The sequence below is a fragment of the Lissotriton vulgaris genome, chromosome 5, assembly GCF_964263255.1.
Source record: "Lissotriton vulgaris chromosome 5, aLisVul1.2, whole genome shotgun sequence".
NCBI classification, from domain to species: domain Eukaryota; kingdom Metazoa; phylum Chordata; class Amphibia; order Caudata; family Salamandridae; genus Lissotriton; species Lissotriton vulgaris.
In genome coordinates this window covers 1,980,209,401-1,980,218,559 of record NC_141693.1, presented here as the reverse complement: position 1 = coordinate 1,980,218,559, position 9,159 = coordinate 1,980,209,401, and the positions used below count along the sequence as shown (strand labels likewise).

Here is a 9,159-nt window from a genome sequence, read left to right as displayed (position 1 = left end):
TCAAAAGATCTGCCCCCTGATTTGGTCTATCTAAACCTCGGCACTAGCCGCTGAGGATCGAAGCAGTTTGTTTCGGGAGTACCACCCAAATTTAGATTGCAGGGGTAAAGGGCCTATTCCATGTAAGGCCTTAAACACGAGGCAGAGGGCCTTAAATTGTACCCTCTGCCTCAAGGGGAGCCAGTGCAGCTTCGCCAGGGCTCTCCTAGGAAGCCCCAGGACCAACCTAGCAGCCGCTGATTGCAGTCTTTGGAGCCTGTCCAAACAGAAACTAGGAGACTCCAATAGCAAGGCGTTACAGTAGTCCAGCCTACTGAGGATTGTACACCTTGCCACCTGGGCGCGCGCCTGGGATGGTAGTAGTGGCATGATCTTCCGCAAAGACCGCAGAATAGCAAACCAGCAGGAGGTCGTCTTTTTGACATGTGTCTCCATGATGAGCTTCTGATCAAGCATGACCCCTAGGTTGCGAACTGATTTCACTGGCCGCACTTTCGTCTCTTTTATGGATCTGGACTGAGGTAAACAGTTTTAGTTTACATTGTTTTTGTCCTTTTACAGCAATAATGATTAAGTATTTGTTGTGTGCTGATTTGATCTGTTCTATTGTATATAGTTTTAAAGACACCCAACTAATAAACTTAACTGACATTGACCTCAGTTAAGCCTGCCTGCTCTGTGCCATAGCTACCAAAGGGTGGAGCTCAGCTTCATTTAGTGTGTCACTCTGACAAGGGCAGTGATTGCTCCTTGTGGTGGGCAGTCAGCCACCTCAAATAATAATCCAATTTCCTATAAGAACCAATCCAAGTAGGACACAGATGTCATATATTTTGATGAGTGGGGGAATCATATCATGCACTTCCACTCATAGGAATGAGTGCAAATACCCTTGCCCAAGGAGGGGGGGCAGTGACCCACATGAAGCCCCTTAAAGTATGCTGCACAATATCACTCTTCTTTGATAATAAGACACTTGCATTATGCATAGCACTAAGGCTGCTGTGACATCATATATTTATGCACTGGCACTACCAGACCACCATCTATGTAGGAGGTCTTGAGGTCTCCCGCTCTTCTGAGGTGGCTTTAAAACCTCTCTGTGGAAGGATGAAGAATCATGCAATCAGAGAATCATGGTTGAGACTTTCTCTGTTGGTGTACTGGCTGCTATTGGAGATGGTGGCCAGTGGTGGCCTCCTGCACTTATCACCCGCATGCTGTTTATGTAACGGGCTCCCAACTGGGTAATATGGAGGACTTGTAGTCGTGCACACGGTGCAACAATATAACAATGTGCCTCTCCTTTATACAACATCATTTGTATATTTCATGCAAATAAGTGCAGCAATAAATGTTAAAAAATGGTAAAAATGTTAAAAGATTTCTAAAGCGCATGGCTGCCCATGAGCGTCCCAGCGCTGACAGAGGGTACAGGCGAGAACATGAGGAAGAGATAATGTTAAAAATGTTAAAAGATTTCTAAATGTTCACAATTAGTATATTAATTAAAATTGGGAAGCGCCTGCTTTAACTGCATCCCCGTCACAAGAACCAACACTCCATCCCAGGTACGTAGTTGAGTTTCAGGCTCGAAGGAATAATAAAAATTAAACAAACCCGCAGCACAGTGGCAGGTGAGAGCTTAACAAACTTTATATGCAAACTCATTTTGTTTGGTGTTCATTGGTAGGTAGGTAGATTAATACTTGTGTTTACTGTGAAAATCCTCGGGAATTTTATAATCTTAAAAGCACTTGTTTACTTTCTTGAAAGAGAACCTCATTGCATTAATGAGCTGTTGTGATTTTGTATTGACAGTTTTTGCATTGCAGAGCTCATTGAGGTCCAGGGCTTCATTGCACTAAGACTTGTAAGCACTAGGGGTTTGAAGCATTAGAGGCGGGTGGAAAATGTGAGCCCCACTGTGGAGGACGCTGGATAAAGGCAGGACTATGAATGCCAGTGGCTTGGAGCACAAGAGAGGTCCCCATGGTGTCAAGTCAAGTCAAGTCAGAAATTTATATAGCGCGCTACATACCCATAGGGTCTCAAGGCGCTTGAGGAAGGGGGAAAATTACTTGTCGAATATCCAAGTTTTAAGTTGCTTTCTGAATGCTAGGTGGTTCTGAGTAAGCCGAAGGTGAGTGGGGAGAGAGTTCCAGGTTTTGGCTGCCAGGTAGGAGAAGGATCTACCTCCCATGGTGGCTTTGTTGATGCGGGGAACAGTGGCCAGGGCTTGGTTGGAGGAACGTAGTTGACGGGAGGGGGTGTAGAAAGACAGACGTGTGTTGAGGCATTCGGGTCCAAGATCGTAAAGTGCTTTGTGTGCGTGGGTTAATAGGCGGAAGGTAATTCTCTTATTCACGGGGAGCCAGTGGAGGTTTTTCAGGTGACCAGAGATGTGTTCTTTACGCGGGATATCAAGTATGAGCCTGGCTGAGGCGTTCTGGATGCGTTGGAGTTTTTTCTGGAGTTTTGCGGTGGAACCGGCGTATAGGGTGTTTCCGTAGTCCAGGCGACTCGTGACAAGTGCGTGAGTGACCGTTTTTCTAGTTTCGGTGGGGATCCAGCGAAAAGTTTTTTTAAGCATGCGAAGAATGTTGAAGCAGGATGATGAGACAGCGTTGACTTGTCTGGTCATTGAGAGTGAGGAGTCCAGGATGACGCCCAGGTTCCGTGCGTGGTCCGTCGGGATGGGTGCTTTTCCAAGGGCCTCTGGCCACCAAGAGTCGTCCCAGGCGGAGGGGGAGGTACCTAAGATTAGGACTTCTGTTTTGTCTGAGTTCAGTTTCAGACGGCTGTGTTTCATCCACTCGGCTACTTCTTTCATTCCTTCGTGTAAGTTGTTTTTGGCGGTGTTGGGGTTCTTGGTGAGTGAGAGGATCAGTTGGGTGTCGTCAGCGTAGGAGATGATGTTGAGATTGTGTTGGCGAACGATGGCTGCGAGGGGGCTCATGTATACGTTGAAGAGGGTGGGGCTGAGTGATGATCCTTGCGGCACGCCGCAGATGACTTCAGAGGCCTCTGATTTGAAAGGAGGGAGCCTGACTCTCTGAGTTCTTCCGGTGAGGAAGGAGGTGATCCAATCCAGTGCTTTTCCTTGGATTCCGATGTTACTGAGGCGCTGTAATAGGGTGCTATGGCAGACTGTGTCGAATGCTGCGGACAGGTCAAGGAGGATGAGGGCGACTGTTTTTCCATTGTCCAGTAGGGTTCGGATGTTCGGATGGTGTGAGTCCCTCAGATTAAGCACACTCAAAAAAAGGCCGGAAGTGTGAGGTCCAGGATCTTGGACTACTTGGAAGTGTTTTGAAGACAAGGATGATGCACCAAAGATAAAAGTCCAAAACTTTGTTATATTGTGAAAAATCAATCCTTTATTTATTCAAACTTTAAAAGGCCTCAGCAAACGCGTTTCGTTCCTTTTGGAACTTCATCAGGGCTTAGCAGTCTCTTTTACAATCTCATACGGCAGTCTAATCGTACATTACTCTGGAGAAACACACAAGAAGGTTTGGATCCAGAGCTTCACAGCCCTAAGAAGTGTAAGTAGCAGGGGTCCGGAGCACTAGACAGGTACAGATATCACAAGGTCCTCAGGTTAAGCACACCGGAGAGAGACGGGAAGGGTGGTGTTCAGGGTCTTGGAGCACTAGAGAGGTGCAGGTAGATGTGAGACCCTGGGTCTTGGAGCAATAGAGAGGTGCAGATAGGTGTGAGACCCTGGTTCTTGGAGCACTAGAGAGGTTCATGTAGGTGTGAGGCCCTGGGTCTTGGAGCACTAGAGAGGTGCAGACAGGTGTGAGACCCTGGGTCTTGGATCACTAAAGAGGTGCAGGTGGATTTCAGATCCTGGGGCTCGAAGCACTATGTTACATTTTTACAACCCCCCCTATCATCACAGCCTGCTCAATTCTCCTTGGCCCTCAGGAAGTACAGATATGCACCTCCTTACAGTCATGAGTGGAAGAAAAAGGCAGGCTGTGGTCCACACATCTCCCACAACTTAAGTGGAGATATACGAATATTGGGAAAATATCAAATTCTTTCTGAGACTGTCAGGAATGTCCTATTACATATGGTAATCTTCATTACTCCGGGTCCCGTAGTCCTCGACACCTTCATAATAAACAATTGGAGATGTCCATCTCCCGACAGAAAAAAACAACAAGAGGCATGCTGGGACACTAATACTGCCCCTCCCCCCGGGAGTACATAAGCAGTACTTACCCAGCAGACCTCCTGTACTAACAAGCCCAGACAGGAAGGCCGGCCGCCCGGGAGGGAGGGAGTGGCGTATGAAGGTGTCGAGGACTACGGGACCCGGAGTAATGAAGATTACTAGGACATTACCCCCAGGTCCCTCCGTCCTCGACACCTTCATAATAAACAAGTGGAGAATACCAAAGCAGAAACCCGGCCTTCCGCACGCAAAAGCACACCCAGGAAACCACAAAAAAGCAGCCACCCAAGGGAGCACCGAGAAGGAGGAAATGAAGACCGCAGCAACCTCCGGCCCGCAACCCCGAACAAGACAGCAGGGACAAGGACCGGGGAGAAAGAAACAAGGCCAGGGCACCAAAGAAAGGAGGCCGCCAACCCGAGAAACAGGCAACCGGTACCGGGACCAGGACCAGGACACCAAGACCAGCCAAAACAACCCACCGGAGAAGACCGCCCAGGTCAGAACCAGCAGGAAGGACACACAGGGCCAGGCAGACCCACCAGGAAGACGAGACAACCTGGAAGAAGCCAAAGAAGGAATGGCCAACAGAGCGCAGGCATAAGCACCCAGCCCATAAAGGAAGGAGAAACACAGGCCAGAAACAAGGCCAAACTCGGAAAAGAAAGGACTCGAGCCCAAGAGAACCGAGGAGGAACCCCCCCCCGAGGAGGCCCAGGAGGCAACAAGCACCCAGGAGCCGAACAGGACCGATAACCTGACCCAAAAGACAGGGACAGGACGGAACCCCAGAACCCAGCCGGAAGCCCACCAAACAAGGAGAGGCCAACCAGACCCGAAAACCAGCAACAAAGAAAACACAACCAGGTCGGGGACAGAGAAACCGACCTCAAGCCCAGAAAACCCCAACCCCAAAGGGATGGAACACAAGTCAGGAGGGGAGCACAGAGCAACCGGGAAACCCCAGCAGCCGGCCAACGAGGCACAGAGGGCAGCACAAAGAAGGCGCCCAAAAGACACAGCAACCCCACACTCAGGCCAGGCAAGCAGCAAGGACAGGAGCAGCGGGAAAAGAAAGACCAGGGAGCACAGCACCCAGACCACAAACACAAGGCCCCAACCCAGCAACGCCGGAGAGGAGCCAAGCAAACCGCAAAAAAGAGGCCAAAAAACCCCAACAGAACCGGGAAGCCAGGACCAGAGCCAAGCAACCCGACCACGCAGGAGAAACAGCAGGCCAAGCAAACCCCGAAGGAGAGCAGAGGACCAAGCAGCAGGAAACCACAGACAACCCGCAGCCCGGAGGGAGGAACTCGCAGAGGCACGAGCACCACAGAACAGCACCCCAACCAGAGAGGGAGGGGCAGCCAAACAGACCCACACAGGGAACAAAACCCGGTAAAGCAGGGGAGGAAGGAGCGAGCCAGGGCCACAAAACCAGGAAGAACCCGGAAAGGCCGGCAACAACCCCCAGAGCAGGCCAAAAAGGGACAGCACAGCCCGAAAACCCAGAAGACCCAGCCCAAAGCCTCACACACAGCCAGCAAGAAGCCGACAGAACCGAAGCTACAGAACCCCACACAGTCCCACAACACCGGTAAACAAGCCCGGGAAGAGAACCAACAGCAGGAGAAGGCCCAGAAGGAACCACCAGGAAGCGGCCCCAACACAGAACACCCCGCCAGGGCCCAAAGGGGCACCAGCAGGGAAGCAGAGCCCAAAAAAGGAGCACCACAAGCAGGAGCGGGTAGCAGCAGCAGAAACTACAGCCAGGCACCCACCAAGGGAACCAGACGAGACCCGAACAACCCAGGGAGCAAACACCCCCAACAGGAGACGGACCCGTAAGACAACAGCCCCCAGCAGCCCCAGAAGGCCAGGCAGGGACCAACCCGGCCCGACCAAGCCCAACATAGAGCAGACAGTGGAGCACAGGGACAGCACACCAACCCGGTGAACAGGAGGCAAGACAGGAACCCGCAGCAGCCCGGAGGCCCCAGCCAGGAACAAACCAGGCAGGCACCCCGACAGAAAATGGATGGGCAGACAGACAAAGGCCAGCCCCGGGGGAGCCAACGCCGAAGCAGCCAAGCCAGGCACATAGAAAAGCCCCCGGACAACACCACAAGCCCCAAGCGGGAGCAAGGGAAGCCCACACCAACAGGAAGCCCCAGGCAGCCGCCACAAACAGGCACCAAGCAGGGAACAGACGCTCACAGGAGCAGGCAGGGCTGGAACAGAACAGCCGCACCCAAGGCAGCACAAGCCACCCAAGCGCAGTCAGAGGGGACAAAGCACCCGAGAGACCCCCTTGGCACGACACCGGCAACCAACCAAGGACAGGAACCAGGCGCAGCCGACCAAGCTGAAAGAAGCCAGGAAGCGGAGGTGAAGAGCCAGGGCACGCCACCGGAGCAAGGCCACCACAGCCAGCCCTCCGAGGAGAGAAGGCCACCCACAGATAAGGACGCCGAAGAAGCCACCCCCAAACAGACGAGTAGCAGAGGGCAAGGCCAACCAGCACCCACCAGACCACCGCGCGGGGGGGCAACAGAGTACACAGAACAACTCCCACCGAGCACCCACAGGAAGCAAGCAGCGTGGGCAATGGAAGCAGCAGGAAGACCAGCCAAAATAGAAGAGGGGACGAAGCACAGCGCCGAACGCATGCACCCCCAGGAGGAGGACCCAGCACCAACCACGGCACCCCCAGGCGAACAAGAGGCCTGAACACGGCAAAGCCAGGGCAGCCAGCACCCACAACCAGGACCAGCCCATGAAGAGAAATGGGGCGAAACAGCCAGAGCGGGGACCAACAGCAAAACAAGGCCCGCACAGGCACATGGAAAAGGCAGCACCGATCAGGGAAGGGCGCAGGTGCACGAGCAGCCAAAGCCAACCCAGAACACCTACAGACAGGCGAGGGACAGGGAAAGGAACACGGCACCCCAGTGCCCGAGACCAACAGCCACAAAACCCACCTGTAGCCCGTCAAAAAAGAACGGCAACCCAGGGACGCCAACCCCCGAAACCCAACAGGCCGAGCGTGGAAAGGCCAGGGCCAAAAAAGGGGCGAAAGAGACAGAGAGGGCACCAGACACGTGCGACAGGGATTGCGACCAGCAGAACCAACCCAGTAGCACCCACCAACAGCACAACCGTGCATATCTCAGGAAGGAGCAGTGTCATCCCTGCGCAGGGGCCATGCTAATCTGCTCTGTATCGCTCCAAAGTCAGCATACGTGCTGCCGAAGCGAGCGCCAAAAAGGCACATGGAGGGTCGGACACGCGGTGCCAGAACAGGGACCAGAACCAGGACCCTCAGATCAAAAGGCAGATGCTCTACAGACTGAGCAATCCAGGCCAAAAACAGAACGAAGGAAAGACACACCAGCAAGGGCAGTCCGAACACTAGGACAGCAGAGTGACCAAAGGCACACAAACGCACCCCCCACCAAGCCCCCACAGGAAGGAAGCAGCGCGGGGCACCCAAAGGCAGCAGCAGACATCCCAAAGGAAGAAGGGAAGAAGGGCCGCCCGCCACTACAGCAGGCCAGACACCAGCAGGGCAGCAGGATCCCCTAGCAGAAAAAAAGGGGAAGAAAACAGCCAGAGCGGGGGCCACGCAGCACAACAAGGCTCCCACCGCAACCCTGTGGAAAAAACTGCACAAACACCACCGTCCTCCCGTGACAAAGCAGGGAAGAAAAACGGAACCCCAGCGCACGAGACCACAGCAGTGCAAGGGCAAAAAACAAGAGCAAGCAGCCACCGTATGGCCACACCAGCAGCGGGGCAACAGGGCGTAGTAACAACAGATGCATATCGATACCCAACACAAAGGCACACAGAAAGCATCCCATGTGGCCCCATGTCACAAACCCAAAGAATATCGGGCTCACCCCTCCCCACAATCCTGGCGCGTCACCGTGAATGACCAGCAAACGGCAACAAGACGACAGAGTTACACCAACCACCGAACTCTGTCCTGCAGCAGCCCCTCGAACCGCCGGGAAGATCCGTGGCGCCGCTGCTCCGCAGCCAGGGGAGCAAGGAACCTGCAAAGGGAGAGAAAACACGGACACAGCAGGCATAAGCGAGGCCAAACAACGCACACACCACACCGGCAAGGCAAACAGAACCGGGAGCGCGGCAGACGCCCGGACCCGGGCGGCGCTCGTGTCCTGTGCAAGTCCCAAACCCCAACAGTCAGTGGGGAACCAGCAAAGCAATCCGCGGCCAGTCCCCGCCCCTCAACGAGCACGAAGTGCAAAAGCGGCCGGAGCCGCCGTCCCCGGGACCGGGCAGCACCAGCATTTTGTAACAGGGCGCCAAGAAGCAGCAAGAGCAAAAGCAACAAAAAACTCCGCAAGCGGGACTCACCCAGAGTGGGGGCCAACCCCAGGAACAAGGCCCCCACTCCAACAGCAAGGAAACCAGGAAACCGGCATGAGCACATCCAGCGAGGCACGCCTCCCCGGCCAGGCTCGGGGAGCCGAGCCCTCGACCCGGAAGCAACTTCCCGGGAACTCCAGCCCCAGCCTCAAAGGACCGGTAGGTGCACGAAGTGCACAGCAGAACACCGGCTCCAAGACAGACTGACTCCCAGCAAGCCCGGCAGGCCAGGAGGCAGTCCAGGGAACCCCGCGCCCAAACAGCCAGGCAGCAGGGCGGGGGGGAAGAAGAAAGCCACTCAAGCCCAGCAGGAGCAGCACCAGCACACCAACCATTCTGTCGACAGACAGAAAAAAAGAACAGGAGGTCTGCTGGGTAAGTACTGCTTATGTACTCCCGGGGGGAGGGGCAGTATTAGTGTCCCAGCATGCCTCTTGTTGTTTTTTTCTGTCGGGAGATGGACATCTCCACTTGTTTATTATGAAGGTGTCGAGGACGGAGGGACCTGGGGGTAATACATATTATTTTAGCTGGGCAGGCTACAGAGATTCAGGAAGTGTGAGGTCCAGGCCCTCAAG

General features: G+C 54.0%; 1 non-coding gene across 1 annotated transcript; it reads right to left on the bottom strand.

The window, feature by feature from the left end:
- Positions 1–7,339: 7,339 nt before the first annotated feature.
- On the bottom strand, positions 7,340–7,447 carry LOC147717920 (U6 spliceosomal RNA). The gene has a single exon (XR_015296258.1). It is a non-coding gene; the product is annotated as a U6 spliceosomal RNA (small nuclear RNA).
- Positions 7,448–9,159: the final 1,712 nt, after the last annotated feature.